Source organism: Theobroma cacao, chromosome 8 (assembly GCF_053813885.1).
Source record: "Theobroma cacao isolate CCN51 chromosome 8, ASM5381388v1, whole genome shotgun sequence".
Lineage (NCBI taxonomy): Eukaryota > Viridiplantae > Streptophyta > Magnoliopsida > Malvales > Malvaceae > Theobroma > Theobroma cacao.
In genome coordinates this window covers 13,923,342-13,935,618 of record NC_142646.1, presented here as the reverse complement: position 1 = coordinate 13,935,618, position 12,277 = coordinate 13,923,342, and the positions used below count along the sequence as shown (strand labels likewise).

General features: G+C 33.6%; 1 non-coding gene across 1 annotated transcript; it reads right to left on the bottom strand.

Moving 5' to 3' along the window:
- Positions 1–8,561: 8,561 nt before the first annotated feature.
- On the bottom strand, positions 8,562–8,668 carry LOC148761226 (small nucleolar RNA R71). The gene has a single exon (XR_016028130.1). It is a non-coding gene; the product is annotated as a small nucleolar RNA R71 (small nucleolar RNA).
- Between the last annotated feature and the right edge of the window lie 3,609 nt (positions 8,669–12,277).

Genomic DNA, 12,277 nt, shown 5'->3' with positions numbered 1-12,277 from the left:
TGGTTATCAAGGTTAACAATATAAGGTTTGCAATTGGACAACTAATAATTAATATCAAGTATTAAATTATTTTTAGTAATTATAGTTAATCCAACAGTGCAACCATGAATCTATGGTGGAAAGATTTCATGATTAATAAGCTTGAATTATTTTTAATGAGATTACGAATAATTCTAAGTGTATTGGAGCTTGGAATATCTATGTTGAAATAGATTCTGCATTTACCCTTGTAGAATTCAACTTGTTTAAGTTGTAATGCATATTTTATTTTATTAATTATATTGTGTACAAAAATGACAGCTTTAACATGTTTGTCTTAATTTAGACAAGAAAACATGTTCAATCTTAAGTTAGACAAGAATATGTTTGTCTTAATTTAAGATAAGAAAAATATTTTTTCTCTTAATCTAGACAAAAAATCATATTTGTCTCAATTTAGACAAGATATAATATTTTTGTTTTAATTAAAGACAAGAGTTATCTTAAATTAAGATAATGCTAGAAGGATTCTTGCAAAATGACTCTAGACATCCATGTTGATAAAAGGAGACTTCATGTTTGACTATCACTCTTTTATTTATTATTAATTCTTTTCAGATAAAGATGGATAATAATAAAATAAGAGTTATTATTCAACAAGGAATTTTATTTTATCAAGAACTCTAAATAATAACTAAAGAATTAAATTATTTATTCTTTAATTTAATTTTGATAATTATAGAGCTTGTTTGATGCTTCCATAACTCTAAATGGATGGACAAGATTGATTCAAAGCTATTTCATATTGATTAAACTTTTAAGGCAAGAGTTTTAATAAAATAGAAAAGATTCGAAGAAAAGAAACGTACGTAATTTTCTTGAAAGAGTTTCAGTCGTCACTTCTTTCTTCCTCCTAACTTTGTTGTATATTTTTTCCTCTCTCCCATTCTTGGCTGAATTTTTTTTAAAGAAAAATAGCCATTAATTTTTAGGAAGCAAAGAGAGACAAAATCAATTGCCATCTTATAGTCTAGCATTCCACACCTTGTCTACTCAAGGTTCAAGTTGAAAGCATTCTTGAAGAGTAAATGGTAAACTTGTTTGATTGAGAAATCAATCATTGGTGTGGTGGTGTCCAAAATTAAGAATCTCAAAAAGAATGTGTGTTTTTTTCTTTCTTAATAGATCCTTAATTTTAGGATGTGATTATGTTACTTGCAATAAGAATGATGTGTGTATTCGCTTATGTAATTGGATTGCTTGCTTCCTTTATAAACGAAATTTTTTGAAATCCATGCTTTACATAATCACATCAATCCACTTAGATCCAACTCCAACATGATGAAAGGATCGAATTACATGTGATACTTTAGACGTGAAGGTTAGTTAAAATAATATTGACTCTCCTGACATTCAAGTGGTCATGATGTATTACTATATGCTACTCATGATCTATAAATATAAATATAAATTCTTAATTGAATTTATTTTTTCTTATTTCCAACATGTTGGGGACTTTAGGGGTCACATACAATAAGATGACAATTTGAAATTAAAATGGGACTATTATTTAATTGGAAATTAGGAATTTCAAATATGGACTTAATTAAATTGTTTAATTAAGTGGAAGGATTAAAATGCAATAAACCAAAAGTTGGATTAGCATTTTAACCTAACTATAAATACCTTTTATATGTGTGCTGCACTTTATAAGAAAAAAGTGAGAAAAGATAACAAAAAAATAGAAGAGAAAAACCCAAGCCTTGAGCTTCTTTTTCTTAAGAAAATTTTTTCTTTTCTTCTTTTAAAGCAAAAAAAAAAAAAATCTTTGAGAGGTGAGATTTTTTGGAAAATCTTGGCTATAGCATAGCATCACGACACCACTTAATCCCAACCTAGTGTAAGATTTTCAATTGACATCTGTGTGGATCACCATTGGAGGCTAGACACATGGATAGCTTTGGTTTGTAAAAACTAGGCTTTGGTGTACAATCAAGTGGAGGAATTTTGACATGTGATTTTTGGAAATCATTTCTCGAGGTATATGGCTGAACATATGTTTGTTTATATTTGCTTTTGACCATTCAATAAGGCAACATAATTGATCCACTGGTGGTTTCAATTTTGTATGTTTATATTCTACTGCATTACATGAATGTGATTTCTCTTCTAAGCATGATCGAAACCCTTCATAACATACTCTTAAACTGTGATACCTCAACTTCTATAGGCTTGTAACTAAGTATAGATGTAATAATATGGGCTAGGGGTAGTTTCGTCATTTTCTGTAATAAGCTTCCAGAAGAAAGTTTTATGATATTTTAAGGCCTAAATAGGCATAAGACAGTATAAATAATGTGTGCTGATGAAAACACGAAGAAAACTAGAAGTTTCAATAATTTTCATAACAGGGGTAAAATGATCATTTTTCACCTCAGGTTAAAATTTTATGTTTTTATAAACCCGAGCATGTTTAGACCATTATGGATATTGTCCTAGTGTTAAAAGAGCAAAAAGATTGCATAAAAGATTGGAGGAGAGTAAGTTAATTGGTGGAGGGGTATTTTCGTAATTTTAAAGGAAAGGATAAGATTGCCTATAAATACCTTGAATTTCCAGTAGCTTCTTGAATTTTCCAGTAGCTGGTTTTCTTCTTCCCTTCTCCTCTCTCACGTTTCTTCAAACTCCATGGAAGCTTGATTTTCAAACTTCCACAACTTTCTCTCTCTAGCTCCAATTTTCATGCTTTTGGTGCACCCTTCCATCAACCCTTGTGCTATTTCATCTTCTCACTTCAAAAACCTTGAAATATCTTGTTTTCATACTTTCTCTCACTAGTTGGGCATTCTAGAGAGAGAAAAAGGGAATCACTCCATTGATTTGGAAGCTATTGGAAGAGAATCCAACTACAAAGGAACCCTAGGGTGAGTGATGCACCAAGTTTGATTTTTAGCTGCAGAAAATGGCTAGTAATTGTGATTTATGAGCTGTTTTATTGTTTAGTATGTTCATTATTGTTTTGTGATTAAGATAGTGAACATAGATAGCCATTTAAAGTGGCAATTGAAAACTAGCTAAGAGATAGCTTTTAGAGTTCATAGTGTGTAAATTAATCTATTATTTTTGTTAATGTGATCCTAGGTTTTTAAGGAAGCACCATCATTCCAATTGGATCGTTAAGGGAATTTGAGTCAATTAAAAGTTCTACAATCAATTGGTGAGTGACTACCTTCAAAACTGATTTTGGGAATATGATGGATTTGACAAAGTGTTTGAATGGTTTTTTACAATTTTTCATGAAAATGAATGCCTTGGGAACAAGCTTTTGAGAAAAGGTTTTTGTTATGAAATGTGATTATTATGGATTTCTATGTGGCTGTATTATGTTGATATACATATATGCTTGAGTATAATGTTGTGTAATTATATTGACTTGGCTATGTGCGAGTAGGGAGTGCGGATATGCCGAGGATGACCCGGTTATGTGCGAGTAGGGAGTGCGCATAACCCGGTGATAACCCAGCCATGTACGAGTAGGGAGTACACATGAGCTGGTGATGATGATGATGGGATGGTGTGATGATGATGATGGGTATATATGTATATATATATATATATATATATATATGTAAATATGTGTGTTATAGGAAATTGATGGATAATGGGTTATGGTTGTAATGCATGTGAAACTTGATATGTTAAACCTTGAGAAATTGTTATGTGTTTTCATGTTAGTTTGGACCTTTTGGCAGGGTGGTTTTTCCTTTGGGAGAAAGGTAAATTTTGCATTGATGCCCTATATTTCGCTACAGCGAGAAACTCTCGGATTTGGAGGGGTACACTGGCCGAAAACTCATTGCAGCAAGGATGCATTTTTGTTGCAGCGAGAATGAAACTGTAGCTTCTCGCTGCAGCAAAATGCATTCTCGCTGCAGAGAGAAACTTTCTATTTTTTGGGTTGCAATTTCGCTGCAGCGAGATTCAATCTCATTGCAGCGAAAACCTTTCTGTTTTGGTCTCTTATCTTGTCCAATTGCTGCCCTATCTTTCACTTCTTTACTACCATATGGGAGCATGGACTTCCAACATTAAGGATTAAAAGAGTTAAGTTTAAAATGAGGATGTTTAGTGAGAAACCCTCGGCCAGTTGAGAAACCCTTGTTCGGTTAATAACTAAATTCCAACGTCGTTGCAGCTACACATTCATTGTTACATTCGTTCGGTTAATAAATGCCTTTCCACTGCAGTGAAGATTCGTTGTTGTATTTGACTTGCTTGTGCAATATTGAAGCTTTCATTCTTTAAATGATTCGCTATGTATAGGTTCATGATTTTCAAATGATTAGTCACTTAAGGGCTCGATAAGGGGTTTTATTAGGAATGAACCAAATTGCATTGTTTTGAAACTAGTGCATCATGATTTTAAATTTTCCTTTGTTGTTGCTTGTTCCCTTCCTTGTTCACTCACTGGGTTTATACTCACCATTTCAAATTCATGTTTTCAGATCACGAGGAAGCCAGTAACTAGGACGAGGTATCCTTGTAGACCTGTGTCCATCTTTTGGTAGGTGTCTTGGCATTCAGTAGCTGTACATTCATCCGAGTCCTTCCGCTGGAAGTCAAGTATTCTTTTTGAGATGTATAGGCGAACCTAATGTACATTATTGGAATACATGTTGTAGACAATGTATGTATATAATAAATGAGAAATGCCAATACGAGTTGGCAATGTCTATTACTATTTTGATTTTAAGTTTTGAAAAATGACTTAGCAGTTTATGATGGAATGATGAACACGTCGGACTATTAGGCTTGCTTGGGCTTAGTGGACTACGTCCATTGGGCCCATGCGCTTGTCATGGCCCGAAATTTGGGTCGTGACACAAACTTATCATCATGCATCACGATTTCCCCAATGATAGCATAAGCAAATTTGGTTTTAGCATTGAAATAAAAGACACGCAGTAGGTTCTAATAAAATATACGGTCTAGACACTTAAACGTAGTAAGGTATAGGAAAACTACTAACTCAAGGTAATTAAAATCGATAATGCGACCAAGCATTGCCTTACGCTTGTCAAAGTCATCTTGGAATTTTTGTGCGTGAGCATGATGAAAAAAGTTGCACTAAAAGGAATCCGCGAGAAAGTGAGAGGATGAGCTGGCAACTATAAAGGCACCAATATTCAGTTGAGAGGTGACTTTGGTTCTTTTTGGGTGATGACTCATATTGGGAATTTTGGGGTTTTGGAATTTTAGGTATTGATTGGAAAAAGGGTTCGGTAGAAATGTGTAAGAAAGTGAGGAGATTGATTTGATCAAAGCAATTTGTTCCAAAACTCAACAAAATTCCAAGAATTTGAGTAAGATTAAACTTAGGGTTTTGGAAAGCCTTAGCTCAAAAGTTGTTGAAAATTTAAGGCTGATTTGTTGAAATTTTGTAGTTTTGATGCCTAAAAGTGTTAGAGAAACACCTTAAATGGATTAGAATTGAGGAAGAACAAGGTTGAGATGAAAGGATTTGAGTGAATAAAGGATGGGGTTTCAAGGGTTTGGGGAGAAATGTACAATCAAGCTCTTTAAAATTGTTCATCTATCAATATATTGTGAGTATCTATCAATAGATAGGACTAAGCATTTTATCTTTGGCTATTGACTTCTATCAATCGATAGATATGGACGATCTATCAATAGATGGTGCTCGGGAGCTTCAATATGGGCCTCTAAAAGCTATCTATCGATTGTTATGGGTCACCTATCAATAGATGTTCTTAAATGGCCTTTGAAAACATGTTTTTGAGTGGAAAAAACATGTGGAAAGGTCCATAAATGAATTTTTATAAAAGAATAGGCTTATATCATATGTACGAGCACTGAAACTATCATTTTGGACTAGTGCAAGTGTAATTTTTTGAATCAAAAACCTTAAATTAAAAAAATGATCTCTTTTTTTTAATCAACTAAGGTATTCCTTGAATTGGATGGCCATGCTTATTTATGCAAAAGTAAATGATGAATGCATGAACATAATGTACATCGCTTTTGCAAAAATACACATAATTCATACATGGTAAGAGAAAATCAATCATTTGGCACATTCATCATCCACAACATTACTGAGTCAAGAACATTCAATATAAACTAGTAACACATTCACTTCATATATTCAATTTGTTTACACTGAAATTTATCAAGAGCATCCAATTTCATCATTTATTTCATCTAAGGTGGATTCATGAGACCTATTTCACTTCATATTTCACAAAATCATTCTCTATCAAGTGGTTTAGTGAGAACTCTGTTATATAGAGTTATTTCAACACATTTTGGGGGCTTAAGTAACTAGATCTTTGAGTTTTAAGTTCAAATTTGAGCATTTTAGTTTTTTTTTCTAAGTTAGATTACATGTTGAATAGTTAAATTAAGTTATTTTAGTTTAATTTTACATTATTTTACTTTAATTTACTTTAAGAAGAGTTAATGTCAATTTCTCTCATGGTTTTGTGTAAGATATGTGATGAGCAAAGTGAAATTGAGTTATGATAGCATAAGTATGGTGAAGGTGTCACTCGTACATACTGCAATAATTTGAAGATAAGTTGAGCTGTAGAAGTCAAATTGATGTGATTTTTGATTCATTCGAAAGGTGCAAGAATGGGATACAACTTTCATGTTTACCACTTCACCCAGTTCAGAGCAGATCAAGGTGAAAATCACATCCAAAATTTATAGATAGATGTAGTTCTGAACACAAGGCAGCATGGCCACTAAAGCCACAATGCTGAGTTATTCATGGTCGCGGCATTGAAGGAACCATTGCCAAAGTGCTGAAAGATTGTGGTCGTGATGCTAGGATGGAAGGGTGCACCATACTAATGGCTGAGAGCAAGCCGCCGCAGTACCAAGGCATGTCACGATGCCAAGAAGTTAAGGCCACGATTCCACCCAGGTTTCCAAAATTAAAAATTATGATGAAAAATTAGAAAGTATGGCACCTAGCACATATTTAAAGAACTTTTTAAAAGCATTCAAAGGGGAAAGACAACAACAGCTTTTCTAGAGAAAGAGAAGTAAGAATCAAGCAAGAATTCAAGAGCAATTAAGAGAGTTTTGAGATCAACTAGGCTTTAACATTAGTTTATTTCTCTCTTTTGTGTAATTCTTATTTTCCTGTTCTGAATTCATTGCTAAATTTCTTTGGATCATGTTTTATTTTGATATTTTGAACTAATTTGATTAAATAGGATTGTGGTGGATTTCAACATGTAGTTTGAATACTTGTTTTTCTGTTATTTATCATGAATGGGTATCATTTTACTTAATCAAATATGTTCTTAATACTTTTAATTGCCTGATAAATAATTAATTAATTTGTGAATCTAATTAAAACTTGATAGAAAGATTTTAGGTCGGACTAAGATTTGAATAGTGTATGCTCACATCACTTAGGTGATCAAATTCATAATTCGAGTAGACATACTCCAATTGCCATACATATCCAAATTAGGACACTTGCTTAATGAACTTAATTTAATTGATTCCTATACACATATAGTGAACTAATACAGTTAGGTATCTGTGTAAGCATTCGACAGAGACTTGTCCATAGCTTTGGATTCGAGGCTTGTAAAAGAAACTAGGAAAGATAAATAACAAGGAAAGCTAGTATCAAATAAAATGTTGAATGAACCTATAATCCTAGGTCTTTAATCTATTGTTTTTTTTCAACATATTTAATTTTTTCTGATTAATTTAGTGTTGATTTTTTTTAATTTTGTTTTTTGATTATTTTTTCAATTTTCAGTCAGCTTAAATAAGATTAATTTGTTATATAATTTTAGTACTTAGTAAAACTTTAGAAACAAATCCTTGCAGGAACGATAATTTGGACTTATTGTCTATATTACTTGTTTGATTTGTATACTTGTGTGTGCAAAATCGACCATAAGTTTTTGGTGCCATTGCTGGGGATTTTGTTTTCTTTATTATTTACTAATATTAAAATTTTGTTTTTTGTGCCATTGATTTGTTTTGCAGGTGTGTTCAGTTGTTGTATGAGAAGAGTAAACAGCTTGGAGCTTATCTCATGTGATCCAATAATTGAGAGAGCATTTTGCAAACTTCGACGAGAAAAACAACAAGGTGTTACTTCAATAAATATAATGGTTGATCGACAAGGTGAATAGCAAATCCAAAAGCACGTAGTAGTTGAAAATCATTGCTTAAGGGGTTATGCTCTTCTTTTGGCACAAGGAATTCCATCAAGCATTCGAAGGCCAACAATTCAAGCAAACAACTTCAAGATCAAGCCACCTATCATCACCATGATTCAAACCTTAGTCCAGTTTAGGCAGCTTCCAAATGATGATCCAAATTGCCATATATCAAACTTCTTGAAGATTTGTGATACTTTCAAGCGCAATGGTGTCATAGATGATGTAATTTGTTTAAGGGTTTTTCCTTTCTCATTGAGGGATAAAGCTAAAGCATGGTTGCATGTGCTCCCCACTAACTCAATAACAACATGGGATGATCTTGCTTAGAAGTTCCTAGCCAAGTTTTTTCTTCCAGCTAAGACAATGAAAATGAGAAATGATATTACATCCTTCATGTAGCAAGATTTTAAATCGTAGTACGAAGCTTGGGAAAGACATAAAGAATTACTTCGGTACTGTCTTCATCATGGTCTTCCAAAATGGCTTTAGGTGCAAACTTTCTACAATGGTTAGTGGACAGGCTTGAACCACCATTGACACCACTATGGGAGGAACTTTAATGGCTAAATCGATTGAAGAGGCATACGATTTATTGGAAAAGATGGGTACAAACTGTCACAACCGAAATCCCAGGCCATGACCGGTACATGGGCTAAATGGGCATAGCCCACTAGGCTCAAGCAAGCCTCTGTATGACATCCTGTGCCTTATTCCATCCATCTTTAAAACCATGTGTTGTAATTCTCAACGATGAATGTTTCAGTAATATTTTATAGGAACCGAATATTCATATTTGTATTATCTCAAAGTACTATCATTCATTACCGTCTCATAAGGGCATCATCATCATCAATCCAACATATACATACTTCATTTATAACATGACTCCTAGTAGTTTACATTACATTAGTGTACACAGACAAAGACTCTCAACCATCAACGAAATGACTTTAAGTGAAGGTACCACTACTGAGATGCCATAGTACCTACCAAGAAGACAAGCATATGTGGATACCCAATCTAGGTCCCAGTTGCCTCCAAATCTGAAAACATGAAGTTTAAAAACGTGAGTATAAAACTCAATGAGTGAACATAAGAAGGGAACAAGCAATTGATAAGGAGAACTTGGAAATCATGATGCATTTGTTTCAAAAAATAATGCAATTGATTTAATTTCTTACTAAAAACCCCTCATTTCAAACTTTCATTAATAACCTTATAGTGTTGCAAAAACCCATGATCAATCCATGAAGTTAAATGGGTTAAAAATATGTCAAAATCAAGCAAGGTAGCAAGCAGGACAGCAAGTTTCTCGCTGTAGCGAGAAATAGTCTTAGTTTGCATATGTTTCCATTTTTCTAGCATATCTCCCACTAAAGAAGCCCAATTGACCAGATTTTTGATCAATAGAAAGATAAGAGCCTGGGTTACAACTTTTATGTTTACCACATTGCCCAATTCTGACTGGAAGGTGGCCAAAATCATTGTCAAAGTGGAAGTACTGCACTAGAATTTTGGGTCTACCCGAAAGTTTCTCGCTGCAGTGAGAAACAGGGCTGGTTTGTGCCCCCATCACTCGAGAGTTTCTCGTTGCAGCGAGAATGCATTCTCGCTGCAACGAGATTCAGGGCAGATGACAATTAAGGGGTTTTCACATGCCACAAAATCCATTCCTACTATATTGCACATCAAAGTGAACACATTGACAATAATCAAGTTTCTCATTATTCATTTCAATCACATATTATAATCATAAACTTTCTATCACATATACATAAATAAACATATATAAACACGTACACCACCCCACATCATTCATCGTCATAGCCAGGTCATCATCAGCTCATGTGCACTCCCACATCGCACATAGCTAGGTCATCATTATCACACAACATTATTCATCAATGCACAACACATATTCATATATATACATACCAACATAATAGAGGAGAACATGGATTTATCTTTTTACATATTTCACATTTTCACAGCATTAAAACATTTTATTGAGGGCTTGTTCCCATGCATAATTTAATGAAAACCAGGTAAAATCATTTAAATGTTTCATCCCAACACATATGTATTTCCCAAAAACACTTTGATGCAAGTTCACTCACCGGTCTTGTTGATTCTTTTGCTTGACTCTAACCTCAACTAATGCCCCAAATGGACATGTGAAGCCTTGTTGGAACTTATACACAAACATCACAACCCAACCCAAATTGGCATTAACATAATTCCAAAAGCTCTTTCCTAATCAAGTTCTACTAGTTATTCCTAACTAGCTTCTAATTGCCATTAAGTGGCTAGTTATTCACACTACTCTAGTCACCCTAAGAGTGAATAAACAACCTTAATGATAAAACACTCACAAACCCCATTGTTAGCCATTATCAACAACTAAAGAAATTTAACCTTAACTTATACTCACCTTGATGGTTTTTGTAGTTGAATTCTCTTTCAAAATTCTTCAAGCTAACAAAGGAAATCACTCTCTCTCTCTCTCTACGTGTCTAACTAGTGAGAGGAAGATGGAAGTAAGACTTTTTAAGGATTTTAAGGTGAGAGAGTGAAAGAGTACAAAAGGTTCTATGAAAAAAGTGCTCAAAAGCATGAAAATTGAAGCTAGAGAGAGAAAGTTATGGAAGCTTTAAGGGAGGCTCCGATGGAGATGAAGAAACGTGAGATGGGAAGGGAAGAAGAAATGGCTGGAAGCTGTTGGAAATTGCTAGAGCTTTAGATATTTATATCTAAAGTTTATCCAATTTTTCATATAAGTTACCAAAATGCCCTCCATAAGGTGACTTTGTCTTCTTCTTTCCTTCGGTTCAGCTTTTTACTCTTTGGACACTGAGACAAAGTCCATAATGGTCTAGAAGTACTCGAGTTCATGAAAACTTAAAAATTTAGACTCGAGATGCAAAATGACTATTTTGCCCTCACCTTGGAAATCATCATTATTTCTATTTCTTTCATCATTTTATCCTTATTTTCATTATTCATTTGTGCCTTAGGCCTATTTAAGCCTTAATAATGTTTGAAAGCATACTTCTAAGTGCTCACTAAAGAAAATGACAAAATTACTCCTAGTCTATTTTATCGCGTCTACTTTTAGTTACGTGTCTATAGAGTTCGAGGTTTCACAAGCTCACTTTTGAATTACCCTTTTTACTCGGTAATCAACCTCAATTAGCAGCAGATAAGCATTACTAGCCACCACCTCAAAGTACGAGGTACTACAGTCTCCCCCACTTAAAATGAATTCGTCCTCGGATTCGAATCTGCGTGGGGTGAACAATCAAAATTCTAAAATTCTTTTACATCACTTTCGTTGCCCATTCTTAACAAAAGATATATAAATATGCGTACTACCCTTGTTGGATCAAAACGATACCATTCTTCATCTTATGAAGATAATTCAAATATGCTATTAATTCTGGTCACATATCAATCAAATCATCCTTAAATCATCAATTATAAATGTTTACTTAACCATCCACAATTCCTTTACCTCGACCTTTTATCAAACCTTCCAACATTCAAGCATTTATTCCACCTTTGACTATGTGTCTAAATGGTCAACCAACCTCTATTCCGTTTTACATACCTCCATACAAATTCCATTCAAGCATTTCATAATACGGTAACCATTAGTAACCATATTCCCAAAAAAAAAACTCCAGTACCTTCATGATTGAGTACTTACTAAGTAAATCTCGACTCTTACCATAATACATTTCAATAAATAATGATACCTTTGGATGCATCCTTATGGACTTAACCAATCTGTATAATTCCTAGGTCATAACCAACTTGTTAGTTATATGTCACATACAAACATATCTAACTTGAGATTCCTCAAATTTACTTCAAATGCCAAATCTCACGGCCTCATTAGTTCATCCATCTGAGGATGAAATTAGACACTTGTCTCTCCTTAAGTGTACTTTAAAATCAAAGAATCATCTATTAAGACCTTTTTGATATTAACTCCTTTTAGCCTTTTTTTTTTTTTACCTTAGAAAATTAAATCTATAATCATTTATTCTCAATCATGGGCTTTATGCCAAACAAGGCAGATT